General features: G+C 33.2%; 1 pseudogene; it reads right to left on the bottom strand.

Moving 5' to 3' along the window:
• Positions 1-18,059: 18,059 nt before the first annotated feature.
• On the bottom strand, positions 18,060-20,197 carry LOC134246935 (toll-like receptor 4; annotated as a pseudogene).
• Between the last annotated feature and the right edge of the window lie 3,028 nt (positions 20,198-23,225).

The raw sequence follows: 23,225 nt of genomic DNA, 5'->3' as shown, positions 1-23,225 counted from the left end.
GAGAGTAAATTTCCTCTCAAAATGACATTCATACAGTAAACATACAGTAGTCAATTCAAAAGCAAATAGCCTTTATATAACAAAACTTTAAGGGGTAAATTTCCTCCCAAAGAATTTCACTGATACAGTGTTCACCACTAACACTACAGTTTGGTAATAAAAATCTATAGAGTAAATTTCCTCTCTAAATTCACATTGGTGCAGTGTACATTCATTGAAAGCCAACGCAACCATCGTTTACATAGCTTGTAGATTTTACGGAGTAAATTTCCTCCCAAAGAATATCACTCATACAGTGTTTACTACTACAATTAAAATTTGAAATTAGCAAAAGAGTAAGTGTCCTATCAAAAATGACATTGATACAGTGTATATTGGGTCTTTTAGACAGCTTAACTTTACTGAGTAAATCCCCACCCCAAAGTATAGCACTGATACACATGTACAGTTTTCAACATATCTATAAAACTTTAACATTTTCAAGCTAACAAAATCTACATAGTAAATTTCCTCTCAAAAATGACATTGGTGCATTGTACATTCAGTATTTGAAACCGAGCCGTATTTGATTTTACCATGTTTACGGAATCAGTTTCCTCCCAAAGAATATCAGTGATACAGTGCTACCTACTAACATTTACAGTTTGAAAATAGAAAAAATCTACAGGGTAAATTTCCTCTCTAAATTCACATTGGTTCATTGCACATTCAGTATTTCAAAGCCGAAGCAACCATCATTAACATACTAGATTTTACAGTCATTATTCGCAGTAAGAAAATAACATTATATATAGAAAACAGCAGAACATCAGAGGGTTAATTTCCTCTAAAAATAAATTGATACAATATACACTTTTTACAGGAAAGAAACATACATATTACATCTAATTGAAAAGAAGACTTTCGAGGGACATTTTTATCTCAATATACTAATGATGTAATACATTATTATTTAATCTATAAATAAACAACATATAATCTATACAAACGCATACAGTTTTTTTGACTGATTTCAACGAGCGGAGGGGGTTCAATGCGCATGCAGTAGCATGTTGACGTCACAAACAATATTCAAAGTACGTTGAAAATTGTATTGTCCAGTCTATATCTGAGAAGGAAAAAATGGAGAAGGAGGCAAGTCCCTCTCTTGATTATTGTCGAACAATTTGATTTCAAACACATCCATCACATTTACTTTCTTTGACCGAAGCTCCACTTCTATGCTTTCCTTATGGCTGATGTCATTGAACACTAGCTGAATGCATTTCCAACATGTCCAAAGGAAATCTGGCCGCCATATTTTGAACAAACCCATAGTTGACCTATTGATAAAATTTTAAGACTCGTAAATCATCTCATATAGTTATTTTTAAACTTTCAATTTTTCAAAACCCATGGGCATTTATTTCTTTAGGCATTCCGGATTACATGTTGCGCACTACAGTCGAGCAGTGGTGCTTGCACAATTTTTGTAAAATCGAAAAATAGTCTTTCCGTTGGTTTTTCGTATGGAAATTTCATTCATCTAAAGAACACGTATATATACCCCCAGTCTACACACACATTTAGACAAACTAAGACAAGATAAATTTTATTTGAGGATGATGTCAATTTTCTCATATAAAACAAGATCATATACTATGCCATTAATCACGATTTTGCATTCAGATTAGTTCAGACAGGACATATGCAATTAAGACACTAATTACTAACGCCTTAAATTGAATTTTAAAAGGGGAGTTCAGAGAGATAAATGAAAGCAACTACCTTGACCAAGGATCGAAATCCTCATGAACTGTAGTTAAGGGTAGAATTCATTTGAAGACACTACCTTAATTACACTTATCGTAACATATACATGATTATATAATTGTGAATATACCTTTATTGTTCAATGTTTGGTCTTGGTTTCAATATTTCTCCATTCATCAGAAAACAGTCACTTTTATATCCAGTCGTCACTTAAACCACTCCTGAAATAATTGCGTTCACAGAATGTGGGGCAGTCAAACTTGGTTTTCTTTCCATAACTTGCTTCGTGTTCTCTGTGACTTTGAAGTAGATGAACCACTGGGCAGAATGCAAATATCCGATGCCGCCAATTTCAAAACTGCCTTACACACAAATCATTATGTAGGATATAAAACGGGAAACGGAAAAATAAACTGTTTTAACACAGAACTTAAAAAGAAATCCATCGTTTTCAAGATAAATGAATTAGGTTGTTGTGAGAGAAAATTGAGATGGTCTGCTTCTCATCATTTCACCATTTTCTTTTCCGCTGTATAATCCCCGCTGTTACACTTGTTATCAACCCTTTGTATTGGATAGAGCTGCGGCCATGTCATAATAATCTGACCTAAATTAAGCTGTAATTTCAACATTTTCTCACCATCAAAATTTAAGCCTGTCAAAAGCACAAGTTGCCATACTATTATTTACAATTTGTCTATATTTAACATTATACTCTGCTGCGAGTGCATTAACATTATCTACTCGTGTCGTAGTATTTATCATTTTTTGTAAATATGCGGTTTCAAAGATCATGAAGATGTGAAAAAAATCACGGACAATTATTCCTTTTCGATGATATATCTACACTAACACAATGAGATTAAAAAAGAGAAAAATAAGCTTTATAAAAAAAAAACTTTTTTTGACAATAGAACTCCAATATTGTAAATGATTTGTTTTCTTTATGCCAGTGTTTTTCGATCCTATTGTAATTTATTACTGGGGGTATGTGTACGTGTTCTTTAGATAAATGAAATTTCCATACGAAAAACCAACGGAAAGAATATTTTTCGATTTAACAAAAAATGTGCAAGCACCACTGCTCGACTGTGGTGCACAACATGTAACCCGGCATGCCTGAAGAAATAAATGCCCATGGGTTTTGAAAAATTGAAAGTTTAAAAACAAATATATGAGATGATTTACGAGTCTAAAAATTTTATCAATAGGTCAACTATGGATTTGTTCAGAATATGGCGGCCAGATTTCTTTTGGACATGTTGGAAATGCATTCAGCAAGTGTTCAATTGCATAAGCCATATGGAAAGCATAGAAGTGGAGCTTCGGTCAAAGAAAGTAAATGTGATAGATGTGTTTGAAATCAAATTGTTCGACAATAATCAAGAGAGGGACTTGCCTCTTTTTCCTTTTTCCTTCTCGGATATAGACTGGACAATACAGTTTTCAACGTACTTTGAATATTGTTTGTGACGTCAACATGCTACTGCATGCACATTGAACCCCCTCCGCTCGTTGAATACGGCTTGAAATCAGTCAAAAAACTGTATGCGTTTGTATGGATTATATGCTGTTTATTTATAGATTTAAAAATAATGTATTACATCATTAGTATATTGAGATAAAAATGTCCCTCGAAAGTCTTTTTTCAAGAAGATGTAACATGTATGTTTTTTTCCTGTAAAAAGTGTATATTGTATCAATTCATTTTTAGAGGAAAGTAACCCTCCGATGTTGATTACACTGTATCAATGTCATTTTTGAAAGGAAATTTACTCTGTAGATTTTTGCCTTCTTCAATTTGTAATGTTGTAGTGAAAACTGTTTCAGTGATAGTCTTTGGGAGGAAATTTACTCCGTAAAATCTAGCTTTGTAAACGATGGTTGCTTTGGCTTTGAAATAATGAATGTACAATGCACCAATGTGAATTTAGAGAGGAAATTTACTCTGTAGATTTTTGCTATTTCTAAATTGTAATTGTTGTAGTGAATACTGTATCAGTGATATTCTTTGGGAGGAAATTTACTCCGTGAAATCTTGTTATATCAAAGATAGTCGCTTTTGAATTGACTACTGTATGTTAACTGTATCAGTGTCATTTTTGAGAGGAAATTTACCCTGTAGATTTTTGCCTTTTTCAACTTGTAATGTGGTAGTGAAAACTGTTTCAGTTATAGTTTTGGGAGGAAATTTACTCCGTAAAATCAAGCTATGTGAACGATGGTTAGCGTTCATTAAACTTTTGATATTCGCACCAATAAATATCTTGTAACTGTGTTATTTGTTGAGTTTTGTCAATACCTAAGGACAAAATGCTTAAAACAGAAAAAAAGATTTTCTGTTTTGATTTCGGAATGCGTTATATGTACATGTGGAGGAGTTTAATTCTTGGACGATCTACAAACGTCTACATAACATTAAAATAAATGAATAAATAAATAAATTATTAATTAAAATCAGTGCCCACAGATTGAACATATTCAAACCTGTTTTCACCTCTTAGTTACTTTTTAAAAGGGATAAAATTTCTAATTTCCGAGCAAATTTTCAAATATTTCGACAAAAAGATACCAGAAAACTGAACATTTAACAAGATAAATATAATTGTTTTCGGGAAAAAAAGGCCTTCAAAAACAAAATGTTGTCCAAACTCGACCAGTTGACCTAGTGAAAACGGAACAAATCCAACTTTTCTAACCTGTAGGAAACTTTTTTTTATCCCGATTTTTCCCCATCCATTAAGAACTTTTTTCTTATTTAATTGAAAAACAAAGATCACCGATCTCCCTACATAATTTTCTTGGAGTCGGGAAAGGCGGCGATGGATCTTTTTTAAGATAACATAATTTTCTTTTTATTTACAGTTTATTTTTCAATAAGATCTTATGTAAAAGTAAAATTCCATTTTTTTTCTGTCGTTAATTTTTTTTTATTAATTCTATTTCTATACATTCATTCTATTAATAATTCATTTGATTATTGTCAAAATTTTCACAAAGTTAACGTAATGTAGAAATTGAGATCAGCATACATACATACAGTCATGTAATTTTGCCACAAGCAGAACATTTAAAAAATATATGAAAATTTTGCCATGATAATTCAAGTAAAAGAAAGTAATAATTGAAGGTTTTTATAGCCCTCTGTTTTATTTTAAACCAATTACCAGGTTGAAAACAATGACCACAGTAATTATCAGTAAATCTCAGCATCGACAGTACCTCAACAGTAATTATCAGCAATTCTCAGCAACGACAGTACCTCAACAGTATTTATCAGTATTTATCAGACTCAACAGTAAAAGACAACAGTAACTAGGGCTAATTGTAACGGGAACCGTTACAGATGTTCCCCAAACGCTCCCCAACTCCCTTTTGGTGCCTTATTCCCTGTAAGCTTCATTAAATAAGACGAACTCTATGCGTTTTAGACTATAACAATGTTTTCCCAGAAGTATATTCAGTATATTCAAATTTATGCATTGCACGCATGCGCATTTGAATGCATGTGCGTTAAATGACCATATCATCTTGTCTACACTAATTATATACTAGAAATTACAGCGTTTTATCCAAAAGTATTAAAAAATACGTTTTAATCTAGTGTATTTGTAATTTTACTCATTTCACATGCACGCACGTGCATGCATGTGCATGTCGACTGTATCTTCTTGTAGGAGTCCGTTATGTTTGTCTATGTTCTAAATCCCATCCTGTTTGGTTGAAAAACGAGGAAGTTATAGCCATTTTAAGTTTAAGCCAATCAGATTGCAGCGCACGTGTATGCGCATGTTTTCACGAAAACTGTTATATATCATATTGAAGGACATCCTAATGCATGATTATGTTTAAAATTTTAAAGCATTTCGTCAAAAATTAAAAAAAGATATTGCGATTTTTGTTTCAGCGAATCACAGCAAAGCACACGTGCATGCACGTGCATGCATGTGCATGACGACCATACCTCCTTGTGGGAGTCCATTTTGTTTGTCTATGTTCTAAATCCCATACTGTTTCGTTGAAAAACAAGGGAGTTATAGCCATTTAAAGTTTAAGCCAATCAGATTGCAGCGCACGTGCATGCGCGTGTTTACATGACAATTGTTATATATCATATTGTAGTACATCCTAAAGTATGCCTATATTCTAAATTTCATAGCATTTCGTCAAAAAAACAGAAAAGATATTGAGATTTTTGTTGCTGCCAATCAGAGCGAAGCGCACGTGCATGCGCGTGAGTTCGTGCTAATTTGACAGTGTCACATTATCTACACTATTAATATATCCTTATTAAATGAGTTTTAAAATATTTCATCAAAAAATGTAAAAGTTATGGCTATATAAAGTATATCCGTCATTTCACTCATTTCACGCGCCCGCACGTGCATGCGTATGCGCGCAAAATAACCTTCGTGTTGCACACCTACACTACACACCTATTAACCCTAAAAAGGTTTTAGCTCAGTTGGGTGAAAAGTTTCTGAGAACACTCGCGGACAAAAAAAGTACCGGAGAACAAAGAAGAAAAAAAAGAATAACTAGATACGATCTCGTTGCGAGCAACGAGTGGGTCTTCCGTCCAATTCTTGATGAGATGAGATAAGATTTTGATTGAGATTTTCATTCTAAAATAATGATTTTCCACAATCTGTAAAAAGACTTTGGACATTAAAGACTTAAAAAATCGGCTTTTGGCCCCTAACGGCCCTTAATTTTAGGAATCGGCCCTTTTTAACCATATCAATTTTAAGCTCTTAAGATTTTGAACATTTTTTGTTCAACAACTATTCAGAAATTCTTTTTCGTTTTTGAGCTATTAGCAAAAGAAATAATTAGGGGCCGACCATTCAACTCCTTAATGGGGACGTTTAACAAAAAATTAAAGGTTGCATATTGTTCAGAACATTATTTTGAACATCTTTTGTTCAATAATACTTATCAAAATATTTCTCCCTTATTAGATATAAAGCGTCAAAGATTTAGCATTCTGGCCCCTTGTGGCCCCTAATTATGTACTATGAAACATAAAAAACAATAATATATAGTTGTAGATGGTTGAGATAAATATCTTTGCTTCAGTAATGTATTACAAAATATTAACTGATAAAGATTTATCGATTGAAGATTTTTGGCCCCTCTTGGCCCCTTTTTTCAGTGCCCAGCCCCTTTTTCAGGATCTCATTTTAAAGGTCTTAAGATTTTGAACATTTTGTGTTCAACAACTGTTCAGAAATTCTTTTTCGTTTTTCAACAATTAGCAAAAGAAATATTTAGGGGCCAACCCTTCAACTCCTTAATGGGGACGTTTAGCAAAAAATGAAAGGTTGCATATTGTTCAGAACCCTATTTTGAACATCTTTTGTTCAATATTGCTTATCAAAATATCTCTCCCTTTCGAGATATAAAGCGTCAAAGATTTAGCATTCTGGCCCCTTGTGGGCCGTAATTATGTAGCATAAAACATAACAACAATAATATATAGTTGTAGATTGTCGAGATAAACATCTTTGCTTCAATAATGTATTACAAAATATTTACTGATAAAGAGTTATCGATTGAAGATTTTTGGCCCCTTTTGGCCCCTAATTTGAGAGTCCAGCCCCTTTTTCGAGATCTCATCTTAAAGCTCTTAAGATTTTGAACATTTTGTGTTCAACAACTGTTCAGAAATTCTTTTTCATTTTTGAGCTTTTAGCAAAAGAAATATTTAGGGGCCAACCCTTTAACTCCTTAATGGAGACGTTTAGTAAAAAATGAAAGGTTGCATATTGTTCAGAACATTATTTTGAACATCTTTTGTTCAATATTGCTTATCAAAATATTTCTGCCTTTCGAGATATAAGCATCAAAGATTTAGCATTCTGGCCCCTTGTGGCCCCTAATTATGTACAATATGACATGAAAATCATAATATATAGTTGTAGATGATTGAGATAAACATCTTTGCTTCAGTAATGTTTTACAAAATATTAACTGATAAAGAGCTATCGATTGAAGACTTTTGGCCCCTCTTGGCCCCTTATTCGAGTGCCCAGCCCCTTTTTCGGGTTCTCATCTTAGAGATCTTAAGATTTTGAACATTTTGTGTTCAACAACTGTTCAGAAATTCTTTTTTGTTTTTGATCTATTAGCAAAAGAAATATTTAGGGGCCAACCGTTTAACTCCTTAATGGGGACGTTTAGCAAAAAATGAAAGGTTGCATATTGTTCAGAACATTATTTTGAACATCTTTTGTTCAATATTGCTTATCAAAATATTTCTCCCTTTCGAGATATAAAGTATCAAAGATTGAGCATTCTGGCCCCTTGTGGCCCCTAATTATGTACTACACGACATAAAAATCAAAATATATAGTTGTAGATGGTTGAGATAAACATCTTTGCTTCAGTAATGTATTACAAAATATTAACTGATAAAGAGTTATAGATTGAAGAGTTTTGGCCCCTTTTGGCCCCTAATTGGAGTGCCCAGCCCCTTTTTCGGGATCTCGTTTTAAAGCTCTTAAGATTTTGAACATTTTTTGTTCAACAACTATTCAGAATTTTTTTTTTCGTTTTTGAGCTATTAGCAAAAGAAATATTTAGGGGCCAACCCTTTAACTCCTTAATTGGGACGTTTAGCAAAAAATGAAAGGTTGCATATTGTTCAGAACATTATTTTGAACATCTTTTGTTCAATATTGCTTATCAAAATATTTCTCCCTTTCGAGATATAAGCATCAAAGATTTAGCATTCTGGCCCCTTGCAGCCCCTAATTATGTACCATACGACATGAAAATCATAATATATAGTTGTAGATTGTTAAGCTTAACATTTTTTGTTCAATAATACATACCAAAATATTGATTGTTAAAGAGTTATCGATTAAAGACTTCTGGCCCCTTTTTGCCCTTAATGTGATGAGTCAGCGCTTTTTTCTAGGTATAATATGAAAGATCTCGATGTTCTGCATAAATGATGTTCAGTATGTTGTAACAAAATAATTATACTTTAAAAGATATGATGCGAAATGTCTCAAAAAATCGGTCATGATTCGTGTCCTAAATTTTGACCCCTTTTGCTTCCATACTAAGCACTTCCAGAAGATTCGAAAGTATAGGTGCAAAACTACAATATGTTGTTTATTAGCCCTGAAAATGACAGCATTCTAGCTTTTGTCGTTTTTGAGTTTTTGTGTCGACAAAATGGTCACTAAAAAGTCGATTAAAGGGCGATAACTTCCGACTGGAAGTGAATTTTTAGGATTTGAAAGAAAAAGGATCATCTTTGGATCAAAACGCATTATCACTGAAAATTTCACTAAAATAGATCAAACCGTTTTTGAGAAATCGTCTGCACAAAAAATGTAAAGAAAAAGTGGAATAATAATAATAATAACTAGAGCCGAGCTCGTTGCAAAGCAACGAGTAGGTCTTCCGTCCAGTTTTGACCGGAAGTGCCGGAAGTGACGGAACAAAAAGAAATCAATGAGATAAGTAGTCTCCAGTTACTTTATAATTTCAATTTTGCATCAAAACCTTAAAAATAAGCCATTTTCGCTACTTCCGGTTTGACCGGAAGTGACGACAACGGACGGAAAAAATACTTTTTATGCTCACAGAGACATATGTGACCCAAAAACTTGTCGAGAACGGCAAAAAAACGTGTTTTATGACTACTTCCGGTTTGGCCGGAAGTGACGACGCCGGACGTATTTTGACTCCCTCAGTAAATTGAGCTTTACATTATGAACAACTTTGCTTCTTTGATGTATTACAAATTCTCAATGCTTTTTGAGATATAAAGGAAAAACGTTCGACCCCTCTAGGCCCTTAATTTTAGGGGCCAGCCCTTTTTTCGAGATATCATTTGAAAGATCTTGGGATTCTACACTTCTTTTGTTCTATATGTTTTAACAAAATATTTCCAGGTAAAAAGATATCGCAGAAAAGGTGTCAAAAATTTTGAGATTCGCGAAAGGACAATTTTCGGGCCATAGACAGCGCCGACGTGCGGCACTTCCGAAAAAAATGAAATCATTTTCACATATCTATAGACTTAGGACTATCATACCGGAAAATTTCACGTTTCTATCTATAGCCATTTCTGAGAACGTTCGCGGACAACCTGACCCTTCAAAAATCACAAAATTGACAATATCTCCAAACCGGAAGTGACGTCATCAAATGAAAAAAAAATGCATAAGGTTCAAGTAATGCTACATAAGTCCTGAAAGTTTCATGGAAATCCATCGAGCCGTTTCCGAGAAATCGCGTGCACAAAATCGGTAAGAAAAAAAAGAATAATAAAAGTGGAAAAGAAACCTAAGAATAACAATAAGGTCTTCCGCTGAAGATGGAAGACCTTAATAAAAGTGAAAAAGAAACAATACAATAATAGAAGGGTCTTCCGTTGGAGACGGAAGACCCTAATAATAATAACTAGAGCCGAGCTCGTTGCAAAGCAACGAGTAGGTCTTCCGTCCTGATTGACCGGAAGTAACTTTCATTTTAAAAAAAAGAGTAATGAAGTCCAAAAATGGTTTAATTCTCCAAATCTATGTTAAATTTTACTAAATGAAGCCATTTTTTGCTACTTCCGGTTTGACCGGAAGTGACATCGACGGACGAAAAATTAAGATTTAAGCTTCTAGTGACATATGATATCCAAAAATCTGTCAAGAACAGCAAAATTATGCAATTTTGGACTACTTTCGGTTTGACCGGAAGTGACATCGCCGGACGTATTTTGACGAATCCATTAGATAAAGCTTGACATTTTGAACAACTTTGCTTCTTTGACTTATTACAAATTCTCAATACTTTTTGAGATATAAAGGAAAAACTTTCGGACCCTCTAGGCCCTTAATTTTAGGGGCCAGCCCTTTTTATGAGATACCATTTGAAAGATCTTAAAATTCTACACATTTTTTGTTGTTTATGTTTTCACAAAATATTTTCAGGTAAAAAGATATCGAAGAAAAGGTATGAGAAATTTTGAAATTTGTGATAGGTCTATTTTAGGGCCATGGCGAGCGCCGACGTGCGTCATTTCCGGTAAATTTGATATACCTGATGCACCTCTCCAAACATATCTCTACCTAGCCTCAAAGTTTGAAGTTTCTATCTAGAGCCGTTTTTCGGAAAAATTGTGGACAAAATGACCCTTAAAAATCAGAAAATCGACGATATTTCTAGACCGGAAGTGACGTCATCAAAACGGAAAAAAACGCATAAGGTTCAAGTGATGTTTCATACGTCCTGAAAGTTTCATAAGATTTTGTTGAGCCGTTTTTGAGAAATCGCGTGCACAAAATCGGTAAGAAAAAAAAATAAAAATAAAAGTGAAAAAGAAACCGAAGAAAAACAATAAGGTCTTCCGCTGAAGACGGAAGACCTTAATAATAATAAGAAACCGAGTAAAAACAATATGTTCCCAAACTCCGTTTGGGGAACATAATTATCAGTATTTATCAGAAACAACAAAAAATATCAGCAGCAACAGTAATAATAACAGTAAATATCAGTATTTATCAGCAACAACAGCACATTATCAGTAATTATCAAACTTTATCAGTAAAATTTGGGATTCTCAGCACTTTTTTCGTCCAGTAGTGAATGCTGACTGATTTTTCGTACCGACTGTTATGTAATTATTTACAGACTGAGTTGTCCATGGATTTTTCTGTCATGTCCTGATCATGACAAGTAGCACACATCATGTGTGAGCAGTCGGCAGGGGATGCTCACTCGTCCATGGTACCCGATCCCACATCTGATGTTTTGGATATCCGTGTTTGATCCGCTCCTTCACATTTTGTAATGTTTAATGGTCTTCTGATCTCGACCACTTTTTATTATCTCCACAAAATTCCTTAGACATGTTTTATATATCTACATTTTTATATAATGCATCTACTTTTTCTAATACGCTGTGGATTGTTTTAATGAGTCACATTTTCATATGTTTGATAGTATGATAATTTTTGTTTTCAGTCATGGAGACATTAAGAGGAAATCTTCTGATTTTAATTCAGATCTTTTTTCAAATGGAGACCGTAATCGGATGTGTTTTTCCTCCCAGTAAATCCTGCACATACGTAACACACAGGGAAAGATTTTTGCTGATTGTTTGAGTCGTGGTTTGAATACAGAAACAGCACCAGATTTTCAACTGAATGTTGTTGGCATCAATTTTGCAAATAATTTATTTAAAGAAATACCACAAACCCTTCCGAAGAGCTTAATGTACCTAGACATGTCCAATAACCATATTCAATCACTAAATGAATCTTCTTTATTAAGATATAGAAAACTCCGGAACATCAGTGTTTCTTGGAACAAACTTTTAAATACCTGGATTGGTACTTTTCAAAAACTCTCAAATCTTGAACATCTTGACATATCGAACAATAATATGCTGACCATTGAAGCCATTTCTAAGATATCATATGATTTGAAAAAATCACAAATAAAAACGATGAACTTTGAAAAAGTACAGTGCACCTATGGGGTCAGTCAAGATCTTAAAATATATCATGTTGAATATTTAAAAAACACAAATCTACTGGAATTGAACTTAGCGTCAAACAGGATCAATAGTCTTGAAAGCGGTCTTTTAAATACACTTCCAAAATCACTTCGGGTCCTGAATTTGGCAGATAACGTGTTGGGTTTTGGTCTTTACATAATGGAATTTGCTGTTCTGCATAGCTTGGAGATACTGAACCTGAGTTATCAGTCCTCTTTCAATCAGGTGGTAATGGTGGGCGACGTTTTCGAAAACTGCAGTGACACCAGAAAATATCAAGGGGTTCAATTGGGATCTTCTGCATTAGGGAAGAACAAGGACAGTGATACCAAAAATGAGAATTCTTTTGATGAATCCATGTCTGAATTTCTTGATAGTTCTACTAACTTCACCATCTACTTTCCTCCTAATTTACGGACTATTTATTATCATGACAATTTGTATAAAATGTCCATCCCTAAAGTTCCGATGGGACCGATAAACAAATTGACACATTTATATGCGCAGAGAAATATTATCTATGAATTAATTGGTCCACTTACTGGGATTCAAAATGTTCGTTTTATTGACTTTTCCAGTAACTTTTGTGGTAATATTTCAAAATATTTTTTGAAACCCTTTACCGGTATCGAGTGGTTGAATCTTTCCAATAATGCACAAGGACATGTTTTTGATAAAGATAAGAATGGAGAAATATTTTTATATCAAACCCAATTGAAATCTCTAGATTTATTTTTCAACAGAATATATAGACTTTCTGATCATGCTTTCCAACGAAATGATATGATGGAGAATATAAACCTAAGTTTTAATTCTTTAAATGAATTTACAGTTCAAATTAACCATATAAAAAATCTTGCAGTACTAGATCTATCTTTCAATCAATTGTCCTGTGTACGATCATCTACCATACACGCCTTGAATACAATAGCAAAGGATAAAGAGGTTTATATTAATTTGTTGGGTAACCCACTAAAGTGCTCTTGCGATAATCTGGATTCTGTCAGGTGGCTACATTATTCAAAGACAAAGTTTTTGATGTTAGAAAGGTACACGTGTGAATTTTAACAATTTAAAGAATATCCGTTGACTGACATCGAACATTTACTTCAAAGAATGGAGAAAAAATGCTCCTCGTTTTCACTCATAATTGTAATGTCAATTATGACGTCATTGATAATTATTTCTTTTACAACAACAGTGAGTCGAATCGTATTTAGATATAGATGGAAGCTCAGATATATGTATTATGTCGCTAAGGAAAAATATCAGGGTCACAAGGTTGAAGGTGATGACGTCAATCAACGTTTTTACCGCTTTGATGCCTTCATCTCATACGCTGATCAAGACAAAGAATTTGTCGTTAAACTTGTAAAAAAGATTGAAGATGAATATAACTTACGACTGTGTATTCATCATAGAGATTTCATACCAGGTACAGGTATAATGGATAACATCATGAACGCCATTCACTGTAGCAGACGAACTGTCTGCATTATGACATCACTATTTTTAGACTCATATTGGTGCTTGTTTGAATTAAACATGGCAAGAATGGAAGCCATTTATTTTCGTAACGGCGGAAATGTTTTGTTTCTAATAATCTTAGAGAAAAAGCCATGAAAAATATGCCTTTCTATCTGATGGACCTAGTTAAGAGTGAGTCATATCTGGAATACCCGGATGGAGAAAAATCGGGCGATTGTACAGTCTTTGTACCTAAACTTGGGGAAATACTAAAATCAAACAGTTATAACTTTTAGTAAAGGAACAATACTCGTCAGTTTCACATTTATTTGATATAAGATCTGCTAAAAAGTTACGAGTATTAACTCAGATTTTTTCTAAAACTTCAATATTTTTTTGTATTAACAAAACATTGAGAATGTATACCGTTTATTTATTTCATCACTTGTAAATACTGAAAAGTTTGTTAATTATTATTTTTTTATGAAATAAACATAAAGTATCAAGAGATGTTGAATATTATTGATCGTAGTCAGTGTATTTTTAACTCGCCTCAACGAAGTTGGGGCTGGGAGCTTAGCTTATGCGATACCCTCAGTCTCGGTGTCGGCGCCCCAGACTAAAGTTGTTTGGGCTTTTGTCTTTGTAAATATATATATATATATTGATCATACGTGCATTGAACATGCTTCTAATTTGTTCATTGTACAAGATGAGGTTTCAGATGGTGCAATTTCAGCAAAAGAATGATCATGTTAATATTTTTGTCGCAGGTTAACATTTTTGGTGCAGTTTTGGTGAAGGTCTTATTTCCAAGAAACTATGGACCCTAAGATGACCAAAATTGCAAGGATGATACATCTAACGATGCATACAATCAGACTTGCTCCGGATGAGATAGCAGATAATGTTTTGGTGCAGTTCTCATATTCAAGTAACTATGAGCCTTGTGATGACCAGACTTGCATGAATAATACATCTAAGGCTGCAAATGAGTGAAAATGATAATGTTTTGGTGCAGTTCTTATTTCCAAGTAACTATGGGTCCTATGATGACCAAACTTGCATGGATGTAAACTGATAGACTTGCTTTAGATGCTGAATCTGACCTACATTATAAGTGAACAGCTTAATGTTTTGGTTCAGGTACCATTTCCAAGTATCTATGGACCATATGATGACCAATTTACATGGATAAAACATTTAAGAATGCACACTGATAGATTTGCTTCGGATGCTGGATCCAACATGCATTTTCCAGAAAAAGGACCAGGTAAAAATATAATTTAACACCAAGAATCTTTAAGGCTTATATCAACAAAATTTGCATAAATGATGCATGAAGGGATGAACTCTGTCAAACATGATTCAGATGCTGGATTTGAATTACATGTTCTTTGATGGGCAATTTGTTTAAAATTTTTGGATAAGTCTATTTCCAAGTAACTGCAAGCCCTATCAGATCAAATTTGGGTTGTAAACTTCTAGAATGTTAGTTAATTGTCGGACTTCGCCTGACGTAAAGAAAACATTAATTAAGGTGAGCTCTGTAATCTAAAATAACCTTTTTTTAATTATAATAACACAAAAAGAAAGCAGTAACTTTGTAATAGCTTTCTATTGAGATCTGCTCAAAGGACTTTCTCGACATCTCGCAAGCAGACTATAATGAATACTTAACCTTTTATCAAAACTGTGAAATTGGCCCGGCCTAAGGATAGGGTCCCGGTTTTATCTGGTTAAAGTTCAGCATTTTTTGCGAAAGTGAGTCAAACTTTAAGGTAACGGTAACGAGGTCAAATTTGGTTGTAACAAAAGAAAGGTCTTGTCACAAGAAATACACCTGTGAAGTACGAAAACCACAGCCCCACCCAACCCAAGTTATGGACAAGGTTAAAGATTATGTTTGCTTTTTTGACAAGCAACAAAACAGACAAGCAGACAGACAGACGGACAGGACAAAAATTGTATACCCCCTAATCTTCAATTACGATGGCATGGATATATTTCATCCACGTCCCAACCACATTTGGCTAAAAGAATAATAAATCAAGTATGCAGTCTGTACATTTATTTATTACGTGGAATTTTTCTACAATTGACAAATATTGTATGATTTTTTTTTTCTAGAGAACGTTGTTATTTGCTCATAAAATATATTTATGAACAAACAATGATGGATTTCCCTTAAAGATGTTCACAAGGTAAAAGAGTGACATTTAACATGCTTACATAAGTATGTCGAAGAAACTCGTTTCCACTTATATATTTTTAGATGTAAGACCTCAACTGTAATTACACAAGAGAATAACACAATTGCTTTGTAATTCAGTGTTTTTCTGAGTTTTAAAAACAAGAAGGACTTAAAATAGTGCTGTTGCCAGTTAAGGACAGATGAATTAAGTCCTAATATTTATTTATTTATTGTGTAAAAGTTATTTACACAAACTTTCCTTTGCAACATTAAAAAAAGCTTTATATTTAGATTTTGATTCAGTAAATAATAATCTATGGATTAATTGAAATAAAATAAAATAGAAAATTAGTAGATATATTAAATGAAACTAGAGAATAACACAATTGCAGCAATTTTATACTTTTGAGCGAGCTCGAAGCTCATTTTAGTTTCCAAACAGAGCGTTACCGGTTGCAACCGGTCCAAAATCTCTATAACATCTTTCAAACAGGCATACAAAAATGAAAAAATAATGAAATAAAGTTATTTCCTATTCTAGAAAGCGATATGTAGAGTTCATAAAATTCATCTCAAACCATTTGTTACTCTGGTGAATTTATTTTCAATTACAATTTAAAATTAGGGCAAATCAACATGATATGACAAATGATATGGAATTTAATATGAAAAATCACCTTTCAACGCATAGAGTATTTATATTCCACTTGAAAAAGAACAAATCTGAACAAAAATGAAAAATAACAAATTTCAGACGCAGTATAAAGTCATCAAATATATTCTTTTATATTTTTGATTAAAAATAGAGGTAATAAATTCATTAAATGCGATGTTTCATTGCATCAAGAACATAAATAAAAATCCCAAGAATACATTTTGCTTCAAACAACATTAATAGATACATAATATACCTGAACTTAGTTAGATACATGTATGTACTAAGGTTTGTTAGAATTCATCCATGCATTTACCAGTTTAAATCTTAAATAGCCGAATTCCTCTTACTTTAATACCTAAAGGAAAATATGACACCATTTACACAAGTTCACAAATTGGAATATATAGATAGATATTTCTAACATTCTCTGTCACGAAACAGAACGATGTCCTCATTTCAAAATGTTTTTGTTTGACATTTGATTGGTTTGTTACAAACTAGACAAACATCTGGGATATTTATTAAAAATATTTGGATTACATACTGACACTGCACTTATATAGATAATTTATACACATTCTGACCTGACTTTTGTATTGTAGATTGACCGACAATATGTTAAAAACAAACTTAACGAAGACTACTTACAATATTGAGAAAAGGAAACATCAAGGCAAAACGTATACATTGTTACACAGAAAAAATAAATTTTTGTAACACATACAAATGTTTCAAAAGAAAATACTTCTAAAAAATGATAGTTGAAGGTATTCATCTATTCCTGTCACATGTACCCGCAATGAAAAGGGCAAACGACTAAACCTGGGCTGGCCAGAATTTGACATAGAATTTGACCCCAAACCAAATTAAGCTTGACCTAAAAACAGGCTTGTCTCAAATTTTGTTTCTTTAAAAAGTTGTGGCCTCATACAAAAAGATTTTTTGTTAGAATTTGATTGGTTTTATTGATTTTCTATTAGTGTCAATTTTCCCCAAGATAGAGCCAGTAAATATATTTCTGTTGATCTGTACATGTGCACATAGAAAAAATTTTCAACTGCCCATGCGGTTATTTTACTGATAAGCATTCCTTATTAGACTGCATCGAAATATACTACTACTAATTTAATACGTAAGAAATAGAATGATAACAAAGTCTTATCCACTGGCATGTGGTTCTGTTATTTGTTGTGTTGTACATTAGGAATGGCCGCCGCCCAGGGACACGACGTCCTTCGTTGTCGCTTTTGTTCAGACCCCATGGAACATCACTGTAATCTCTGTCATGTGGACCTCTGCGTCCCGTGCATTCCAACACACGTGAGTGACAGGTCGAGAAAACATGAAATTTTCGAATATTCTTCAAGAATAAAACACAAGCAAGTTCTCCCTAAATGTCAATCACATACGAAAAACCGATGCGAGACATACTGCCAAGACTGTGAAAAAACCAGTATGTATCCAATTCTTTAAAAGAACTAAATCGATTGTCTGAGTGTATCTGCTAGTTTTGATCTAAAGGCTGTTACTTCCTCGTCTTCCCCGCCCGGGAATTCTATGTACGATTCTGATTCGATCAAATCTTTGAATGAAAATGGCATTTTTTTCATTACGTCTTTCTCTAGCGCAACCAAAAACAAAATATTTTCACCGTTTCGGGAATAAATGGCCTCCATGCGTGCCATGTTTAATTCAAACATGCACCAGTATGAATCTAGAAAATGTGACGTAATAATACAGAAGGTTTTCCTGCTATTATGAATAGCATTGGTGATATTGTCTGCTATGCCTGTTCCAGGGATGAAATCACGTTGGTGTATGCACAACCTTAAATTGAATTCCCTTTCCAAGTGCTTCACGAGGTTGATGACGAATACTCTGTCTTCATCAGCATAAGAAACGAATGCATCAAAGTGATACAACGCGTTTGGCAGGGCATCTGGTCTGTAAACATTAATTTTATAATTTTCCCTCGCCACATAATACATATACCTCAGTTTCCATCTATATCTGTAAAGAATACGGCTAATGGTGGTTGTCAAGACAACGATTGTTAATGACGTCATGATGACGATAATAAGAGTGTACGAGGAACACTGTTTTTCCAACATCTGAAGACGGTTTTCGATCTCTGAGAATGGAATTCCTGAGGAATTTGAAGAAGAGCACACATATTCATCAAAATGAAGAAAATTAATATTCTTTGAACTTATAATCCATTTCACAAAATCCAAGTTCTCACAATCGCATCTCAGTTCGTTGCCCTTCAGGTTCAATGACAGAATGTTCTTTTGGGAAATTGCATCTAACATGTCTCTTGTTTCTCTACTCAAGGATGATATCTGGTTATTGGAGAGGTCCAGGTGAGACAAGCGATTCATATGATTGACTGGTACTGTAAACTTACTCAAAGAATTGAAACTGAGGTTAAGTTTTTCCAATTGCATGAGGTTCCGAAATACTTTAATAGGAAGTCGTACAATTCTGTTTCGTGTTAGGTTCAAAGTTTTCAACATGAACAGATTCTGAAAAATTTCTCCCTCAACAACATTTTCCAGATTCTCACCTAGAGCATTTTTGGAAAGATCGAGGTAAGATATATTTTTCAAATCTTTGAAAAACCATGGCGAAATATAGCTGCAAAAATTATTAGAGAAATCTGCATGAATTATACTTTCGATGCCGGTAATGGGACCATTTAATTCATGGATTATGTTGTTTTGAAAATAAACTCTTGACAACACAGGTGCTTTAAAAGATTTGAAAACAAAATTTTGAAGAGTCATTTTGTAGAGATTATCGTGAAAATATAACGTTTTTAAGTTAGGTGGAAGGAAGATTGTTATATTTTCTTGTGTAGGTAAAGGTAACTATATTTGCTTTTTGACTGTCGTTACCCCATGTTGGTTTTCTGTTAAATTCGCACATTGGGGCTTTGTATCTTTGCAGCTTGTGAAAAAATCTATGAGTCGCATTTGATGAAAAGAGGACTGAAAACTCGCATTGATAGTAATAATATTAGATAAATCGCCAAATTGTAGCAGATAAAGCCCAAAACTGAGTACGATATTGGCTAGATTAATATATTTTAGTGACTTTGGTAACTCGGTGAGAACACCCAATTCCAGGCTGTTAATTCGATTATAAGCCAGGTTTAGTTCCTCTAAATGGGTATACTTCAGGAAAATTATGTGACTTCTTTTAATAATGAAACTCACTCCATATGTACACTGTAGTTTCTCATAATTTAATACTCGAATGGAAGAAGAATTTCTTAAATCACTTGATATGTTGGGCATAACCTCAAGAGTCAGTTCCTGATTACCGGAAATATCAAGGTGCACTAAATCTGAAGAGTTTGCAAAGGAACCCACTTCAATCAATGAAGCAAATTTTTCGAAATACTTAAATTTCTCAGACTACTATATCGGTTCAGTGTGTCTACTGTTACGTTAACAATAAAATTTTTTGATACATCGAGATATAAAATGTTTACAGGAAGACTGGTCGGAAAACTTGGGAGTCTGTTGTCAGCCAGATTGATTCCTATGACGTCACTGCTAAATGACGGTGCTGTCTCCAGCTGGAGGCGTTTACAATTTGCCCATATTTGTCCCTTAATGTTATGACACACACAGAGTTTTTCAGACGAACAATCAAATGCATGCACTTGTAACAATGTAGTAATTACAAAAAATCCCAGTCCGTTTAGTAGAAATTTCACCACGCGGGTATGTTAAGGAAGCATATAAGTCATTTTTCGGGAAATTTAGACTTTTTAAAGAAAACAAAGTGTTATAATTTACCAAAACCGCTAATTAAAGTAAACTATTATTATCTAATGCATAAAGATAAAAGAATGTTTAAAGCAATGACGTGCACCCCCACCACGGCATCACGTGACTTCTATTAATAGCGACATTTTCCTTAATAAAAAAGCTAACAGAACAACAATACCTCGGAGTTCGATAATTTCTATGAGTAAATAATGTTGTTGAAAAACATCTGTTTTGTCTAAAAAGTGCTGCTAGAATCCAACTGTCCCTTTAGTAAAATAATTATTCCACACATTCGCACGAAACCTTACCCGGTGTTTTGAATTTTTTTACATATGAACCCTGAATTTTCATAAAACCATGCTTAACTCGGGATTCTAGCAGCACTTTCCAACTATTTTAGGAGGCAAACTTTCCATATGTACAAATCTTAAGTTTTGAAATATACAGCTTATTGTTGTTCTGTTCCAATTTTTTGTCTCAAATGACAGAGGAAAGGCCGACCGGGATACCTATATAGCTGGCTGTCTTTGAAAGAGAATAAAATAAATGAAAATAACTTAGCATACCTGTTTTATTAACTGAACTCCATATGAATATCACTAAATATTAATAATATTTGCTGTTAAACTCCATTTTACGTATCTTTGTACATGCCGTAATAGCCAAATTCTCTTTACACAGCATGATCAATTCCCAAGTTACTTGATGTACACATATGACGTCATCGGTGGTAGATTTTAATCAAAATGACAGAATACAGCATTACAAAATAAGGGCATTTTATTTTTGTTAATGTTTACAAGTTTCTATTCATTTTCTAGAGTTAAATTACATCTCTAAATACCAATATTACGAAAACTGGTGTTGTATAATTAACGTCATCTCGCCTACTATGACATCATAATGTAGCACTGATTTAGTCGGGGTAGAATATTTTGTATGCTTCCTTATCCCCCCTGCGCATTCTACAATTATAAAATAAACAGACATATTAAATTGGGGTTTCATATATCATCTGAAGTGTGCTTAGAGTTTTAAGTTTAGAAAGGTAGTTTAGTTTTTTTTTCTCTGCTTATCATTCACCCATCTAAAATTCATCTTGTAAATGTATTAGATCTAGCGCGTTAAATATTCGGCGGAAAGAACAAAGTACGGTATTGGCCAAAAAATGCTGGATGTCAGACCTGCTCCGTTCAAAACATTTTAAAGAGCTTAGAATTTTTAGAATTAAATGATATTTAATTTATATACCTCACTCAAAAGTATGTATTGGAAAAATAACGCTCAATGCTGTACCTTTAAAAACAGAACGTGGAGATTTTACGAAGAATTTTGACGCGACGTCATACGCCTAACGTGTAGTAAGCGTAATCTGAAAATCTTAACTTACTCGCTAGGACACAGTTTATTTTATATAAATTTAAGAAATTAAGTTGTTGATTTATTAATACGTCATTGTTGTTTTTCTTTTTTTTTTTTTTGCTTTATTCATTTATTCATTTATTAGCATTATTATATACTTACAGTGTAATCATCCACGAAGGTGTCTCCGCTTTAGTTGATGAGAATAATTAAAAGTCTAACAGAGAAACGTGGAAAAAAGAAATAAACTGTATTTTGTTTTTGATATTTGCTTTCATTTTATTGCAGTGATTATACGCTCTAAATAATTATTTTTAGCTATTTCTCTAAAATAAATTGACAAAAATTTCTATATCAGATCTAGTAAAAAAAAATGTACTGATGAAAAAAAAAATCGATGTTTCCCGGCACCAAATAAATTCAATTCTGAAGAATATGGAGTATGTAAGGTGCAAAAACAGAAAACTCAAATGTCAAGATAATATTTATTATATTGTATATATAATAATTGGAACAGTACTAGTAGTATAGAAGACTATGGTTATATTTAATGTACAGTAGAAATCCCCGCTCTAATTGTCAATTTTGCTAATAAACTTATAATAAAGACATTAAAGAGGAATGCAAGGGATTTTGATCCCGATTAAAAAAAATATATAAGCACAGTTATCTTTTTAACATCAGATAATAGGTACATGAAAACCTATTGTTTTCTGTGATATATTCATTTATACCCTGCATGATGACAGAGGAAAACTTAAAATTTAAATGTAACCCCCACCCCCACCCCAACCCCCATGAAAATGAATTATCAGTAAATGTATTGATTCAAAAGTTTTGTTTGGGGGGGGGGGGGGCTAATAAATCGGACTTTCAATTCAGACTGAATAACATAACAGGTATTCTTTCAATGCGCTTAAAAAGTTTTAAAAACGTGCTTCTGAAATTATTATTGGTTAGTATTCAGCTGATTACTTTTCTCGTTTCACACTTGAAAGGCTTTCTATATTTTTATTTAAGTCCGTGTACCTACTTAACCTACAGATTCATTTGTTAATATGTTTACATATTCAATACATGTTGACAATTAAGTCGGAGAAGTACAATGTATTTATCGTTCATGGATTATTTCGCAGAATCCTCACCTTCTAGCAGTCAATGACAAATATTTATTCCAAATTCCAAATGTTTTTATTTCAAGTTTTTGCCTATAAATATTACGATCAAAATACGTTTGAGTTGCTAGTATCACTTTCCGTTTTTTTTTTTTTTTCATTTCTCGCAAAATTTCTCTTGCTTAGTAAAGAATGTAGCTATTCAAAAATAAAAAAAAATCATCAAAACTTCCTTGTGTCTTTACTTTTCTGACAAATGAACGTGATATCCGTATGATTCTTGCAATAAACAAAAAAAATTCTAATTGGCTTATTTACAATACAATACAGACAGGTATTTCCTATATGTAAAGGATATACTAAACACGTAAAATGTATTGGTCCATAA

This window comes from Saccostrea cucullata, unplaced genomic scaffold, assembly GCF_032062105.1.
Source record: "Saccostrea cucullata isolate Sc308-1 unplaced genomic scaffold, CSIRO_AGI_Scuc_v1 ctg1932, whole genome shotgun sequence".
NCBI classification, from domain to species: Eukaryota; Metazoa; Mollusca; class Bivalvia; order Ostreida; family Ostreidae; genus Saccostrea; species Saccostrea cuccullata.
This window is presented reverse-complemented; position numbering and strand designations above follow the sequence as displayed.